This window comes from Bison bison, unplaced genomic scaffold (genome assembly GCF_000754665.1).
Source record: "Bison bison bison isolate TAMUID 2011002044 unplaced genomic scaffold, Bison_UMD1.0 scf7180017864383, whole genome shotgun sequence".
NCBI lineage: Eukaryota > Metazoa > Chordata > Mammalia > Artiodactyla > Bovidae > Bison > Bison bison.
Genome location: NW_011494955.1, coordinates 5,364,466 through 5,372,733, shown reverse-complemented (window position 1 = coordinate 5,372,733; position 8,268 = coordinate 5,364,466). Strand labels below are relative to the sequence as shown.

The 8,268-nt window shown below is 39.4% G+C and overlaps 1 protein-coding gene and 1 non-coding gene across 2 annotated transcripts in view; one reads left to right on the top strand and one right to left on the bottom strand.

Moving 5' to 3' along the window:
- SCN8A (sodium channel, voltage gated, type VIII, alpha subunit) overlaps window positions 1-8,268 on the bottom strand; it is a 193,806-nt gene that overhangs the window by 161,978 nt on the left and 23,560 nt on the right. The window lies entirely within an intron of this gene.
- On the top strand, window positions 6,289-6,361 carry TRNAE-UUC. Its single transcript has one exon. It is a non-coding gene; the product is annotated as a tRNA-Glu (tRNA).

Here is an 8,268-nt window from a genome sequence, read left to right as displayed (position 1 = left end):
TGTGAGTGACAATGGCACCCCACTCCAGTACTCTTGCCTGGAAAATCCCATGGATGGAGGAGCCTGGTAGGCTGCAGTCCATGGGGTCACTGAGGGTCAGATACGGCTGAGCGACTTCACTTTCACTTTTCACTTTCATGCATTGGAGAAGGAAATGGCAACCCACTCCAGTGTTCTTGCCTGGAGAATCCCAGGGACGGGGGAGCCTGGTGGGCTGTCATCTATGGGGTCGCACAGAGTCGGACACGACTGAAGTGACTTAGCAGCAGCAGCAGGGTAATGATTTAAATTCAGAGAATGCATAGGCTGCCTTTTCAGAAAGATGCATACTGACTCTGATCTCTAAATCCAAATTTGTTAATGTTCAAAACAGAATTTCTAGACCCAAACAGACATGGTAAGTTTGTGATAAGCACTCTTGATAAACTTGCTTCATATGATAAGCAGAGAAGGTCACAAAACTTTATGATGATAAAAAGTAAAAGATAAAGCATTTAAACAATCAAAAGTTTCTTGAGTCTTTCCTCTACTGCATTTTCTAGAAAGCCACAATCTGAGGAAAGACCAAGGATATGCCACGAGCCATCCTCAGCACCTTCCAGTAAGCCTGCTCTACTCGAGTCATTGTAAGAACTGTCACACTTTACTTTCCCAGTTTGCGCACAGTGGTACCTGATTCGACAGCCAACCCCTCCCCCCCCCCCTTTTTTTTTTTTTGGACTGATGTAGAATAGGTTTGAAGGGCATTTCAAACAAGAAATGCCAATAATGTTTTCTGTAACAACTGTTTCACTGTATTAAACACACAGCCTTCCAAGATAGCTGTTTTCCTTTGTTTTCTACTATATTACATTTCTTTTAAAAAGTTTTATATGCCCATCCAAAAATTTCAAACAATATAGGGTTAAAGGTATAAAAATTAAAAACAAGATGTCTATCTGAAGAGCCACCCAAACCAGTTTTATCACTTGATAATCTACCCAATTAGAATTCTCACTTGGAAAGCCACACATCATTCACTTTAAAAACAGTCTTTTCAAGTCCCTATCCAGATGCCAAAACAAAAAAAAAACCCAAAAAGATTTTTTAAAAGTCTTTTTTTTCCAAATCAATTTTATAGCTAATTTTATTTTATTTATTAAAATTAATTGAAGCAGATAATGACACAGTCAAAGCCAAGTAATTATGAAGATTTTTGAGCACCTCACTGATCTGATTTCTAGTCTCAGGTGTCATGTTAAAAGGATCAAAAGGAAGGTTACTAGCAAAACGCTCCATCATAGTGGAAAATTTGACATACAGATTTTCCAATAAAGCCTTGCTTTCAAATAAACACCATAAACCATCAGAAAAACCTGAAGTGACAACTCTTTGGTATCTACATTAAATATGTCTCCAAGACTTCCACACATTCAAATTTTTCACATCAAATGTGGTGATCCAGGGGTCAGAAAAAAATCATTATATTTGTAAGGCCTCTGTTTCACCATCAGTACAGTGAAGAACAGCTTTCTCCTGAACTCTCTTCCTACCTATACAGGCATGGTTATATACGTAAGCACACGTGATGGACAAAATGTTCCTCAGAAGAAAGGCTTTAACGCAAACCAACATCTGAGGATTTGGAACTGACTGTCCCATCAGTTGGTCATTCACATCCTCTTGACTGTCACAGCCTTCCTTTTGGATATTTCCTATTTAGTAATTTTACAATATATTTTTTTCCCACAGCTTGTTGGCATGTCTCTTACTAGAGTAACAAGGGACAAGAAAGAAGAAAAATGCCAATTCGCACATTTTCCTTTTCTTCCACATCATGTTGGTAAAAAACCAGGCACAATCAGAGTTAGATATCAGCCAGAGATAGAGAAAGACTTCAGATCATATGAAGGTTTCTATTACGTCATCTAATAGTCCTCTCCTTACCAAGGTTTAAAAAACTGACAGATTATCTGCAGTTGTATGAAATAAGATATCAATATGCTATTAACAACTTGGTAACTCTCAGTGAACACACATCCTTTCCTGCCCAGCAATGTCACTCCCAGGTATTTATTCTATAGATACTGCCCCACATATGTCCGATAGGTACACAAGGATACTCAATGCAACTTTCCTGTTATAACAAAGGACGGAATAAACATTTATTGGTGGAATAAAGTCTATCAATAAAGGACTCATTAAATGAATCATAACACATTCTTTAAATGGCATTCTTCACAGCTGCTAAGAAGAATGAGGCCTTCTGTGGACATTGCTATGAAAGTCTCCAGGACATATTAAGTGAGAAAGCAAAGCATAGAGCAGTGTGCATAGCACACGACTGTTTTGGTTACTATATGCACACTTATTCCCATTTTATATATGGTATTGTGTGGAATGTCTCTGTAAGGACACACAAGAAACTGGTACATAGGTGTCTCCAGGGGGAGGAATTCAACTTTGTTCCCTTTATAACTTCCAGATTATGTACTGAGTACAAATACAATCTCTTTTTAAATTTTAATTTAAATTCAAAAATTAAAAAGAAGGAAGAAAGAGCACCCTGAACCAAAAACACTGGAGTCCTTCCTTGGGGTGTCTTCTCCATTAGGGACCCTAAGGCCTGTTAGTCCAGTCACAGATCTTTCAGGACTGATAACCTGCCTTGAAGCCACGGCCTTTTTTGCCCCTGTCTATCTTGGTTCTCTCTTAAAATGTGTCTAATAAATAGCCAAAGTTTCTGGTTCCAATTAAGATGGAGTAAGTACATTCCACAGTGTTTCTCCTAGGGAATTCAGCTAAACTCCAGGAATTGAGCTGCTCCACGCATTATCTAAAGACTAAAAAGTAACTGATAACTGGTGGACAGAGAAAACAAACCATGGCTCAAAATATCATGACATCTACGGAGTTTCCCTTTTTGCTTCTTCTAGTATCTCCTGGGCTCCAAAATCACTGCGGATGGTGATTGCAGCCATGAAATTAAAAGATGGTTGCTCCTTGGAAGGAAAGTTATGACCAACCTAGACAGCATATTCTAAAGCAGAGACATTACTTTGCCAACAAAGGTCCATCTAGTCAAGGCTATGGTTTTTCCAGTAGTCATGTATGGATGTGAGAGTTGGACTATAAAGAAGACTGAGTGCAGGAGAATTGATGCTTTTGAACTGTGGTGTTGGAGAAGACTCTTGAGAGTCCCTTGGACTGCAAGGAGATCCAACCAGTCCATCCTAAGGGAGATCAGTCCTAGCTGCTCATTGGAGGGACTGATGTTGAAGCTGAAACTCCAGTACTTTGGCCACCTGATTCGGAGAGCTGACTCATTGGAAAAGACCCTGATGCTGGGAAAGATTGAGGGCAGGAGGGGAAGGGGACAACCGAGGATGAGATGGTTGGATGGCATCACTGACTCAATAGACATGGGTTTGAGTGGACTCCGGGAGTTGGTGATGGACAGGGAGGCCTGGAGTGCTGTGGTTCATGGGGTCGCAAAGAGTCGGACGTGACTAAACTGAACTGAACTGAACTGAGTATCTCCTGGCCTGGACTCAAAGGCAGCCCAAACTCAGAACTGTGCACCAGGTACAGAAAGAAAAAGTTCCAAGAAGACCTCCATTTTTGGCCCAAGAAACAGTAAAGGGATTCCTTAAAGGTCAAAGGGAGTAGAGGCAACCCCCCGATTTTGTCTGTTTCCCTTCTGTCCTCTCACCCTACATTCAAGGCAACTAGGCAGCAGTTGCAATGACAACAGCAGTCAGAAAGGAAAACCTTTTCTCTGACCAGAGGACTGTGATCCCAGGAGCCTTGAAGGAAACTCCGTTGCTTTGTTTTCTTTCCTGAGCCTCCTGTCACTTGGTTCTCAAGGGAAAGGTAATCACAGATGTGCAAGGAGAGGAGAGAAATTCAAGTCTCAGCTTTCTAGCAAGTGAAGCAAGAAGGAGAATCCTTTGGACTGGAAAGTCTGGGTTAACAACAGAAAGAAGAGGGAGCTCAATGACGCTGTATGTGAACTCCAGGAATCACCCCCAGGCGGCACATCAAAGTATCTGACCCTCAACAACACTCTGAAGATTCTGACAATTGATCTATGAGGTACACCACTGCCCAAGTCGGAGACTAGCCACTGGCTGGTATGTACATGGAACAGATACAAATAACACAGCAAATAGCACTTTGAAAACTAAACTGATACTGAACTCCAGCCCAAAGAAGGCAGATAGGTATTTGAAGCCTGAACCCAACTAGACTGACTGCCTGATCACATAAACAAACAAATCTATAGGATTTGAACAAGATCCAAAGTCTCATATAATTTTTTAAATGTCAGAATATAAATCCAAACTGATATACAGATGACTCTTTAACATGCTTCCCTTGTGGCTCAGATGGTAAAAATCTGCCTGCAATGCAGGAGATCCAGGTTCCATCCCTGGGTTAGAAAGACCCCTGGAGAAGGGAATGGCAGCCCACTCCACTATTCTTGCTTGGACAAGTCCATGGCCAGGGGAGCCTGGCAGGCTACAGTCCATGGGGTCACAAAGAGTCAGACATGACCAAGAGACTTTCACTTCTTCACTTAAACAACATGGGTTTGACCTGCGTGGATCCACTTATACACAAATTGTTTTCAATAATACTACACAATCTCCAGCTAGCTGAACCCACAGATATGGAACTGCTGATATGGAGGGCCAATGACAAAGTTAAATGTGGATTTTTGACTGCATGGGGGTTGGTTTCCATAACCTCCACACTGTTCAAGAGTCAACCTGTACAAAAAGACTTGAAAATTTCAACATCTCACAAGGGAAAAGATAATCAACAAATACCAACTTCAAGATGTTAGAATTATATAACCTCAGATGACAGCACTCTTATGGCAGAAAGCGAAGAGGAACTGAACAGCCTCTTGATGAATGTGAAAGAAGAGAGTGGAAAAAAGCTGGCTTAAAACTCAACATTCAAAAAACTAAGGTCATGGCATATGCTCCCATCACTTCATGACAAATAGATGGGGAAACAATGGAAACAATTATTTTGGGGGGCTCCAAAATCACTGCAGATGGTGACTGCAGCCATGAAATTAAAAGATGCTTGCTCCTTGGAAGAAAAGCTATGACAAACCTAGCAGCATATTAAAACACAGAGACATGATGTTGCCAACGAAGGTCCGTCTAGTCAAAGCTATGGTTTTTCCAGCAGTCATGTATGGATGTGACAGTTGGAGTATAAAGAAAGCTGAGCGCCAAAGAATTGATGTTTCTGAACTGTGATGTTGGAGAAGACTCTTGAGAGTTCCCTGCACAGCAAGGAGATCCAACCAGTCCATAGGACTGACACTGAAGCTGAAACTCTAATCCTTTGGCCAACTGATGCAAAGAACTGACTCATTTGAAAAGACCCTGATGCTGGGAAAGACTGAAAGCTGGAGGAGAAGGGGACGACAGAGGATGAGATGGGTGGATGGCATCACCGACTCAATGGACATGAGTTTAAATAAACTCCGGGAGTTGGTGATGGACAGGGAGGCCTGGCGTGCCGCAGTCCATGGGGTCACAAAGCGTCAGACACAACTGAGAGACTGAACTGAACTGAACCAAAGTGGATTGCAAGGAGATCAAACCAGTCAATCCTAACAGAAATCAGTCCTGAATATTCATTGGAAAAAGTGCTATTAAAGCTGAAGCTCCAATACTTTGGCCACCTGATGTGAAGAACTGACTCACCAGAAAAGGCCCTGATGCTGGGAAAGATTGAAGGCAGGAGAAGAAGGGGACAAAAGAGGGTGAGACGGTTGGATGGCATCACTGACTCAACAGACATGAATTTGAGCAAGCTCCGGGAGTTGGTGATGGACAGGGAACTCTGGCGTGCTGTAGTCCATGGGATCTCAAGGAATAGGACACGACTCAGCAACTGAACTGACCTAAAAGCACATATTATAATCATGCTCAAAGAAATAAAGACAAATGGTCTTGAAGTAAAAGGATAAGTAGACAGTCTTGACAAAGAATAGATGAAGAAGAAGGAGAAGAAGAACCAAATGAAAAAATCTAAACTAGAAATATGACAGAAATTTTTAAATTCACTAGATGGGCTCTACGGTGTAACTGAAATGACAGGTCAGTGAACTTGAAAATGGATCAACAGAATTATCTAGCTGAACAACTAAGAAAAAAGACTGGAAAACAAAAATGAACAGAGCCTTGAGGACCCATTGGACAATATCAAAAGGCCTAACATTTGTATCATCAAAGGCCGATTATAAAGGAGAAAGAGTGGTACAGAAATAATATTTGAGGGAATTCCCTGGTAGTTCAGTGGTCAGGACTTGACACTTTCACTGCCATGAGCCCAGGTTCAATCCCTGGTCGGGGAACTAAGATCCCAAAAGATGTGTGCTGTGGTCAAAAAGAAAAATATTTCAAGAAATAATAACTCAATACTTCCCAACTGTAGTAAAAGACATAAACGTATAGATTCAAGAAACTCAGTGAATATCAATCAGGATAATCTCAAAGAAATTCCTGCCCAGTAAAATCTAAAGCAAAGGAAAAAAAAAATCTTGAAAGCAGTCAGAGACAAATAATGCATTACATATAGGGGAAAAAATAATTCACATGACTGTGAATGTCTTATCAGAAACCATAGAGAACAGATGACAGTGGAAAAAGAATTTCAAGAGCTGGAAAACAATGGCCAAACCCAGAATTCTACATAGCCAGTGAAACAGCTTTCAAAAATGATGAAATAAATTCTCAAAGAAAACCAAGAGAGGTCATCACTAGCAGACTTGCCAAAGATGCTAAAGAAAATTCTTTGGATGGAAGGAAATGAACATGGAAACAGAATTTCAGGAAAGAAGGAACACTAGAAATGGTAAATATCTGAGTAAATGAAACACCCTATTTTACTTCTAAGTTCTTTAAAACATTAAAGATGATTGAAAGCAAAAATTATAACAATGTCTGATGGGGTTTTCAATGAATATAGATGCATACGACCACTACAAGATAAAAAGGAAGAGGGCAAACCAATCTTTATGGTACTAAAGTTTCTATATTCTACTTGAAGTGATACATATTAATTTTAAGTAGAATACTTGAATATGTGTACTGTAATTCCTAGTCAACACTAAAATAACTATACAAATGAAAAAGCAGTAAAAATTCAGTGTGTGTGTGTGTGTGTGTCAGCCGCTCAGTTATGTCTAATTCTTTGTGATCCCGTGAACTGTAGCCCATCAGGCTCCTCTGTCCATGGAATTCTCCAGGCAAGAATACTGGATTGCCATTCCCTTCTCCAGGGGATCTTCCCGACCCAGGAATCAAACCCAGGTATCCCACATTGCAGGCAGATTCTTTACAATCTGAGCCACCAGGGAAACTCCAAAAACTCAATAGAGAAATCTAAGTAGAATACTAAAATAGTTTAAATAATCCAAAAGAAGGATGTAAAGGGAAACAAAGAAAACACAAAATAGAGAGAACAGAAAAATACAATAAAATGACAGACCTAAATCTAAAATATCAATAATTAGATTAAATGTAAATGGTCTAAGCACATCACTTAAAAGAGACATTATCAGGATGGATTTACAAAAAAAGATACATTGTATGTAGTCTACCAGAAACCTGCTAAGCACAATGATATACATAGGCTAAAAAATGAAAGGGTGCTAAATGTTATTATGGCTGCCTGGACTGAATTATAGAAAAGGAATAAAAAAAACATTAGTAGACAAACTGGTGAAATCTATGAAATTCTGTAGCTTACTTAATAGAGTAATATACCAATGTTAATTTCTTAGTTTTGATAAATGTACTATGGTTTTATGTAATAGGTTAACATTAGGGAAAGCTAAGTAAAGGGCATATAGGAACTCTATGTACTATTTTTGCAACTCATTTATAAATATGAAATTATTATAAAAAATGTAAGTAAAAGGAGGAGGTAAGAATATACTATGAAAATGAGAGTTATCACAACTATAGTAACTGTATGTTAATAGGCTATATTAATATCAGATAAAGCAGACTTCAAAACAAGGAAAATTATCAGGGGTAAAAAGGATAGTAAGTAACAATTAAAGGGTCAATTCACTAAAATAAAAAACAATCTTAAATGTGTATGCACCTAAGAAAAGAGCTTCAAAATATATGAAGCAACAATTGATGGAACTAAGGGAAGAAACGGACAAATCTACAGTTTTAGAGACTTCAGTCCTCCTTTCTCAGTCCTCAATAGAACAAGTGAACGGAAAATTATCAAGGATATAAAAACATG